Source organism: Talpa occidentalis, unplaced genomic scaffold, assembly GCF_014898055.3.
Source record: "Talpa occidentalis isolate TD23 unplaced genomic scaffold, MPIMG_talOcc4v2.1 talOcc4.14, whole genome shotgun sequence".
NCBI classification, from domain to species: Eukaryota; Metazoa; Chordata; class Mammalia; order Eulipotyphla; family Talpidae; genus Talpa; species Talpa occidentalis.
In genome coordinates, this window is record NW_023601433.1 from 81787446 (window position 1) to 81796751 (window position 9306).

The window sequence follows — 9306 nt, forward strand, 5'->3', positions numbered from 1 at the left end:
GTTGGCTGAGTGTAAGGAAATTGAGAGATCGCTTTTCCTGGGGACCTTCAGGAGCAGGTTGGATGGTGGAAATCTCGGGTGCATTAGAGCTTGTGTGTGATTGGGGGTGGGGAAGGACATTCTGAGTGCCCTCAATTGCAGGGCTACAACTCTGTCTTCATATCAGGCTAGTTTTGTCTCCAGGCTCCCTTGTTGGTCCTCATAAAACGAAACAAAAATGCACTATTTCAGGCCCAGTCACTCTTTGGGTTCAAGCAAAGTTTCTCCCCTAAGAAGGAAAAAGAGAAGGGCCCCCCTGGTGGCCTAGGGATTAAGTCTCAGTGCTATCACCTCCATGGCCTGAGTTCGATCCCCGCCCAGGGAGCTGACCCACACAATGGCACAGCAGACCTCTCCTGTCTCCCCCACTGCTCCCCTCAGCAGTGGATCTGCCTGTCCTGCTCTCCACTCCGCCTCTGGTGAGTCCTCCCTACTCCCCCATATCCCTGGCCTACACCCTAGTTCTTTTACACAAAAATAAGTTTAAAAAGAAAGAGGAACTGTGGCTTCTTAGACAGCATTGTCATACCCCACCTCCTAGGAACCTTGCTTCCCTCTGCCACAAGCTTCCTCTTCTCCTTGGCATGTGTAGGGTAAAGTCAGCTTCCTTGCACTTCCTTGTGGCCCCAGGAAGGGAAAAATGGGCTCCAGTCTATACCATCTTAGCTGCCTGAGGCTTGCCAGCTTATACATAGGTGATCTCTCCAAATACTTTTCTCATGAAAAGCATTTACTGTGTAGGTCCTCCCTGGCAGTGCAGGGGTTAAAGTGTCACCATTATCAAGCTATCACCAGCCACTGCTGCATGAGTTTGATCCCCAGCCAGGGAGCAGACCCACAAAGTGCAGCAGACCTCTCCTGACTCGCCTGCTGCTCCCCTCAGCAGTGTACTTTGGTCCGTCTGCCTGTTCTGTTCCCCACTCTGTCTCTGGTGAATCCTCTCACCCCCTCCCCGTACCTCTAGCCTGCACTACAGTTCTTGTATACATAAATAAATTTTTTTTAAAAAAAGCATTTACTGTGTGGACCTCCCCGGTGGTGCAGCTGATTGAGTGCAGTGCTGAGAAGCTGTCTGCAGCCTCTGCAGCGCTGGTTTGATTCCTGGTCAGCCAGGGAGATAACCACATGGTGCAGCAGACCTCTCCTGTCTCACCCCCTGCTCCCCTCAGCAGAGAACTTCGGTCCGTCTGCCTGTTCTGTTCCCCACTCTGTCTCTGGTGAATCCTCTCACCCCCTACACCTCTGGCCTCTACCCCAGTTCTTGTATGAAAATAAATAAATCTTTTTTTAAAAAAAGAAAAAAAGTTATATTTTTTAAAAAAAGCATTTACTGTGTGCCTAGAATTCTACATGTGCTCATTAATCCTCCCTGTAACCTGGTGAGAGAAATCCTGCTGTTATCCCCATCTTACAGATGAGAAATAGAAACTTAGCAATGAAAGGGAACCAGGAGAGGATCAAGTCAGGCTCTGGGGCCAAGTCTGATGGGCTCCAGGGTCCTTGGCTAACCGCCACCCTTCACTGCCCCTGCTGTCTAAGCCTCCCTGGGGACACAGTGCATACCCACAACCGCGCCTCTGTGGTCTGGGTGATGGTCACACTTCCCACAGGGATCCCTGGTTGGTCCTCATAAAAAGAAACAAAAATGGGTTATTTCAGGCCCAGATTCTGTTCTCGTTCCCCAGGAGCTTCTTTCAGACCTGGTTTGTGGTATTTTGCAGTTTGGTTCCCTTTGATCCTGTGAGGGTCCTTGTATCTCACTCATCAAGTTGGCATTTGACATGTAATGCTGGGCCACCCACACTATGCAGGGCACTGGGGGTACAGACATGGTCCCTGCTGCAATGACACATCATCAGGGAGGCAGTGATGGTGGACTTAGGGACATAGGCCCTCTGCCCTCTAATGGTACAGGGCCCAAAGCAAACCCATACAGTCCCAGAATTTGGCAATCTAGCCTTCCCTCTCAGATTAGCTATCTATTCCCAAAAGCTTAGAGGCCTCAAACAACACATTTAGTAGCTTACAGTTTTTGCGGTTGGGAAGTCCAGGCAAGGCTTATTTTGGTCCTCTGCTTAGGGTCTGTCACAAAGCTGAAATCAAGAAATCAGTAGGGGCTGGGATCTCATTGGAAGCTCTGCAGAACAGGGGTAGACACACCCATTGTCCTCAGAGGGAAAAGTATATCCTTTAGAGATAGACTTTTTACTGAAATATTCTCACTGACTTTTCTACATCTTACCAGGCTAAAAGAGTGTTTCCTTCCCAGTCTTAACTTGCATTACAATAATATCCTTCTCTATTTGCAAATTGAAAAACAAGGAGATACCATTTCACACCCATTGAATTATCAGAAATAGATGATTCCAAGTGTCTCCAAAAAATGTGGTGAAATTGTAACAGGGTGGTCCCCAGGAAAGGGGGAGGTTCCCTGCCCCACCCAAGGGAGGGTGGAGCTGAGCAGGAAGAGAAGAAGCTGCAGAAGAGACTGAGGAAGGAAGCAGGATGGAGCCAGGAGACCTGGAGGAGGCACATGGAGCCTAGAGACACGTGAAGAAACTGCGCTTGTCTTTTGGTCGTGGACTGGGTGACACAGATGTGGGTGAGACCCGTGGGGAGGTGACAATGGCAGCTTTTATCTTGATGTTGATTTTGCTCTTTTCCTTCCGGCTTGTCCGGACCCTTTGCTGTGGGTCCCCACTGGAAGATGCTTTAGACTTGTGGCAGGCTTTGGGGCCTTGTTCTGGGCCGATCCCATATGGATGGACTTTTACCCACGAGGGGACGGGTAACTTTGGGTGCTTCATTTAGAAACTAGATTCTTTGCCTTTCCTGTATTGTTTCCTAGTTTTATTAAAGTTTCTTCCCATTAAAGTCTCATATTTTTTGTGTTGATGCGGCGGATGGCAGAAACCATTTAAAATAGGCAGGAAGCTGCCCGCAGCCTCTGCAGCACCGGTTCGATCCCTGGCTGCTCCCCGGCCACCAGAGGAGGGTCCCACATGGCGCGTAGACCTCTCCTGCCGCCCGCTGCTCCCCTCAGCAGTGTACTTCGGTCCTTCTGCCTGCTCTGCTCCCCGCTCTGGCTCTGGTGAATTCTCTCACCTTCCCGCACTTCTGACTGTACCCAGTGCTTGCATAAATAAATAAATAAATAAATATTTAAAAAAAATAAAATAAAATAAAATAGGCAGGTTTGCGGGGTTTGGGCTGCCCCTGTCCTATAACAAAATTAGAACTCATTCATTGCTGGTGGGTTGACAGTTGGTGGTAGATTAGAAAATTGGAACTATCAAAGGCACACTTACCCTCTGCCTTCACAAGTAGTTGTATTTAGATCCATTTCTAGATACATGCCCTAGAGAAACATACACAGATTCATGCAGAAAGATATTTATTATTGATGAGAACACAAATTAGAAGACGGTCTGTTGCTAAGATGGTAGAGTAATAAAATGTGGTTTATTTACATATTAGAGTACTATTCAGCAGTTAACATGAATAAACTAGGCTTTAACATACATATAAAAAGATAATTATGGATGAACAAAGCAAGTTGCAGTATCTTACACATACATATTTTTGTAGAAGTGTTAGGGTTCAGATGATGAGGTTTGGTGTGGGGGTTCTTGGGTTCCTCTGAGAAAGAATTCAGCAGCTGTTCCCATTCATCAGCACATGGCAAGTTTATTAAGGAAAGAGAAAAAAGGAGACTCCTGCATAGACACAGGTGGGCAGTTTTAAAGAACAAGTACTGCATTTTGCCAGGGCAAGGGGTGTCTTTTATAATATTCTTTGAATTATTGTGGAAATTATCGCCTTGGGGTCAGATTGGGTTGGTCTTCTAAAATCACTAATCCTCTTAGTGGGTTTCCACCTCTGGCTGATAATCTTTTCTGACCCCACCCCAGATTTCTGGAAATTTCCATAGCCAGGTTTAGTTTAAGATGTATTAATCATCCATGCCCTCACCTCTCATTTGTCCTTGTGAGACCTTCCATCCTAAATTTTTCAATTCTCAGATTCCATCAGAAGTACTTGCAGAATGGGGGGGGTGGGGGTGGGGGACAAGACCTCTGACAGTGTTCTCCTCCAGAAAAGCAAGGAAAGCACTATCAAAAGCATGTCAAATCAACCTTTTAGGAGTTAATTTTCTGGAAATTAACTGAAGACTTTCAACAACCCAAGGTTAGTTTCATTTTAAAAAATGGCTGAATCTCAGTAAAAACAGAGAGCTGTGCAATGTTTTAATGTATCTAATTCAACCCTCCTCACCCTCTGTGGTAACCTTGAGAACCAACAATCTTGCAACGTATCACAGCTATACAAAGCAGCAGCCTGGCAGCCACTGGATTGTCCAGAAAGCTTAAAACTCCCTAGATGTCCCATCCTCACAGAATTGTCACTGTTTGGCCTAGCTGGAAACTTGCTGGTAACTCCATTTTCAGGGCTTGTTTTTCTGACCTGACTAGGAGCTCACCCAGTTCTATCTTTAGGGCACTTTGCCAAAAAACAATCAGCAATAATTCTTTGAAATCCCAGTTACCTGAGGCAGCTTTCACAACTGATGCTGAAAGAGACTGACCAAGCAATTAGATAAGAAAAAATGAGCTATCAGCTATCCATAGCAGACTTTGAAAATTTCCAATTATAGTGTTGGAAATTTAGGAGTCTGTGGACATATGCAAGGTTGTGTGTGCTCCCTCATCTCTGGCTGAGCTTGAGGATCTACAATAACAGAAGTCTTCACTTTTTTAGGCAACTAAAGCAAATGGCAAGTTGTCTTACACTGCATGGAAAATGTGCCCCTAGCAGACACCCACTGACCCTCAGCAAAGACTTTGAGACTAACTGATGCAAGGCATTTAAGAAAATCTTTGTTCAATAAGGAGCTGATCACTAAGCTAACCAAGCAAAGCATTCAGTATCATACATGATAGAAAATGAAAGACTCTAGAATTACTCCAGGAAAGTCACTTAAAAAACAGTAAGAATCACAAACAGCAAAATCCATGTGGAGGCAGAAAGTCTGATTTTCAGAGTTTCCATATTATTTCAAATGTCCACTTTTCAATAAAAATATGACAGAAAAAATAGGAACATATCGTCCATACATAGGAAATTGTTCCTTCAGAAGCCAAGATAGTGGACTTACTAGACAAAGATTTTACCTCAGCTATTTTAAATATATACAATGACCTAAAGAAAACCATGTCTAAAGAATTCAACCAATGTATGAGATGAAGGTCACCAAATAGAGTATATATAAAATGGTATATTATTAAAAAGAACCAATAGGAATTCTGGAGATGAACATTGGTATAGATAATTAAAATGAAAAATTTAGAAGAGGGAGGGGTTCAATAGAAGATTTGAGTTGCCAACAGAAGGAATGAACAAATTTCAAAACAGTTCAAAGCAAGTGTATCTAATTTGAGCAACAGAAAGAAATTAGAATGAAGAAACAGAGCCTCAGACTCTGTGGGACATCATCCTGTACCCCATATATGCATTATTAATAAATGCATAATTGGAAATTCCAAAAAGAGAAAAAGGGGTAGAAGGATCATTTGAAGAAAAATGACTGAAAATGTCACAAACTTGAGTTAAAAATTAACCTACAAATCCAAAAAGCTTAACAAACTCCAAGTAGGGTAAACTGAAAGAGATCTATGTCTAGGCACAGATAAGTTACAGATAGTCAAGCTATCAAAAGCAAAAGGCCAAGAGAGAATCTTGAAAGAAGAGAAAAGTGATTCATCACCTCAGTGTAGTTAAAGTGGGTTTCTCATCAGAAGCCAGGAAGTTCTGAAAGCAATGGGATGATATATTCAAGATGCTGAAAGGAAAATATTGTCAACCAAGAATTCCATATTCAGCACTCGATCCTCAAAAAATGAAGATAAAATTAAGACATTAACAAATAAGCAAAAACTAAGAGAATTTATGGCTGGGGTACTTGCCCTACAGGGAATACTAACAGAGTCCTTTAGTTGCTGTAAAAGAACACTAGAAAGTAACTATGATCCACAAAAAGACATAAAGACCACAGGTAAAGGTCTTTAAATATACAGTTAAATATAAAATAAGGTATATATGAATCTTTCTGCTGCTTTTTTATTTAAGACAATTGCATAGGATAATACCTACAAATCTTTGTTGATGGGCTTAAGATGTGAAAGATGCAAATTGTCTTTGTATTGTATTATGAAATAGTAAATGTATTATGAGACAGTAATAGCACAAAGGAGGGGGGCAGAGAGAAAAATATATTGAAATCAGTTTTTTTATGTACAGTTGAAATTAAGTTGGTATTAATCTGAACTACTTTGTTTTAAATGAAGATGTTATTTGTAATTCCCATGGCAATCACTGAGAAAACAACTCAAAAAATAGAGTGAAAGAAATTTAAAGTGACACACTAGGAGATTAACTATTTAACACAAATAGTAGACAGTAGTAAAGTACAGGTGAAAAGAAGACATAGAGTCATAGAAAACAAATATTCATAGACTCATAGAAAGCAAATAGCAAAATTCAGACATCAGCAATTACACTAAACTCTCCTTATCAGTAATTATACATAAACAAACTACACACTTCAATCAAAAGCTAGAAATGAACTGAATGAATTTAAATAGTTAATCTGACTTCGTGTTGTATATAGTAGACTCCCTTTAGATGCAAGTAAATAAAAAGAATGCAAAAATATATGCCATGCAAACAGTAGCCAAAGGGGAACTGGAATGGCCACACAAATATCAGACAAAATAGACATTACTCAAAAACTGCTCCTGAAACAAGGTAGGACATTTTATAATGACAAAAGAGCCAATCAATCAAGGTGATATATCATTATAAATATATACCAGCACCCCCAAAATGCACCCCAAATGAGACCCAGCACCCCAAAATGAGACAAAAACTAATAGAATTGCAAAGAGAACTAGATTATTCAACAATAATAGTTGGAGACTTCAATACTGTACTTTCAAAAAGGCAGAAGATTAACAAAGAAATAGAAGACTTGAACAACACTATAAGCCAAGTATTCCTCACAGACATCTATAGAACATTACACCCAACAATAGCAGAAAGCATTCTTCTCAAGTGCACAAGGAACATTCTCCAAGATAGTCCATATGTTAGGCCATTGAAAAATCCTCATTAAAGGATTGAATTTGTAATTAAAGAAACTTCCTACAAAGAAAAACCCAGGCACAGATGGCTTCTTTGGTGAATTCTGCCTAACATTTAAAGAAAAATTGTTTTCGCTTCGGCAGCACTTACACTAAAATTGGAACAATACAGAGAAGATTGGCATGGTCCCTGTGCAAGGATGACACAGATTTGTGAAGTAGTCCATAAAAAAAAAAGAAAAAGAAAGAAAAATTGACACTGATCCTTCATACTCTTCCAAAAAGTAGAAGAGAAGAGAATACTTCCCAAATCATTCTATGTAATCAGTACTACTATGATATGAAAAGAAGACAAAGACATGAAAGGAAAGTACAGACCAATATCTGCCCTGCGTATAAAGGCAAAATTTCTCAAAAAAGCAAACCAAACCCAGCAACATTTATAAAAGGATTCTATACCTCAGATGCTATACCTCAGATAGATTCTATATCTATCACCAAGTGGGATTTGTTCCAGGAAAGCAAGATTGGTTTAACACACACACACACACACATACACACACACAGAGAAATATTCACACACACACTTAATCAATGTAATACATCATATTAATAGAATAAAGGGGGAGACCACATGATTATTTCCATGATTATTTCAATGGCTACAGAAAGAGTACTTGATAGAATCCAACCTGTTTCATGATATGTTAAAAACTAACAAACAAACCCAAACACTGAAAAGCTAGAAAAGTTAAGAGACTTCCTTAATCTTATAAAGGCATCTATGAAAACTTTGAAGTTAACATCATATTTAGTGATAAAAGACTAAATGCTTTCTCTGTAAGATCAGAAACAAGATAAGGATGTCCACTCTTGCCACTGTTACTGAATATTGTACTGAGGATTTTAGTTAGGGAAACTAGGCAAGAAAAAGAAGTAAAAGGTAACGAAACAAGAAAAAAAGGTATAAAGCTCTATTTTGCAGATGGCATGATCTTGTACATAGACTATCTTAAGGAATCCACAAGCACAAAAAAATAAAAGCAAAAAACTATTAGAACTAAGAAACAAGCTGAGCAAGGTTACAGGATACAAGATCAATATACAAAAATCAATTGTGCTTCTATACATAAGCTATCAACAATCTGAAGGTAAAATTAAGATCGCAACCACTTACAATGGTGTAAAAAATAAAAACTTAGGGATCAATTGAACTAAATAAGTGCAAAATGGCTATTTGAAACTATAAAACATCAATGAAAAGTCAAAGAAGGCCTAAATCCAGACATATTTATTGTCCTTTGAAGATACTGTGATTTTTTTTTTACAAATTGAGGATTTGTGGCAACCTTGGATTGAGCATGTCACCATTTTTCCAACAACATGTATTCACTTCATGTATAAATCACATTAAATTAAGGTGTATATATATATATATATATATATATATAGTCTTTTAGACATAATACTGTTGCACACTTCATAGACCACAGTATAGTGTAAACATGACTTTTATATGCTCTGGGAAACCAAAAATTTTGTGTCTTCCTTTATTGAGACAATTTGCTTTGTTGCAGTGCCCTGGAACTGACCCAGCAGTCTCAGAGGTATACCTATAAATTGAAAGACATCCTATGATTATAGGTTGGAAAGCATAACATGGTTAAGATAGGCTCAAATTCATCTATAGATTCAATGTCATCTCTACCAAAATTCTAGCTGCCTATTGTTTTTTTTTTTGCAAGAAATTGACGTGGGGGTCCTACTACTCACATGGAAATGTGAAAGACTCAGCATTGCTGAAACAAACTTTGGAAGATTGACGCTTCCCAATTTCAAAACTTAAACAAAGCTACAATAATCAAGACAGTGTGATACAAGAATAAGTGTAAATGTATAGATCAGTGGGATAGAATCAAGAGTCCAGAAATTTACTCTTCCATATGTGATCAGTTGTTTCTCAATAAGGACATCAAGACAATTTGCTGGGGGAAAGAATAGTGTTTTGTTTTTTTTACAAATTGTGTTGGGACAGAGATGTCCACATATACAAAATGAGGCTGTACCCCTACTGTAAACTGTATGCAAAAATTAACTAAAAATGGAACAAAGGTCTATAGTGTTAAGA

General features: G+C 39.8%; 1 non-coding gene across 1 annotated transcript; it reads left to right on the forward strand.

The window, feature by feature from the left end:
- Positions 1-7306: 7306 nt before the first annotated feature.
- LOC119245459 (U6 spliceosomal RNA) lies at positions 7307-7411 on the forward strand. Its single transcript, XR_005125375.1, has one exon. It is a non-coding gene; the product is annotated as a U6 spliceosomal RNA (small nuclear RNA).
- The last annotated feature ends 1895 nt before the right edge of the window (positions 7412-9306 follow it).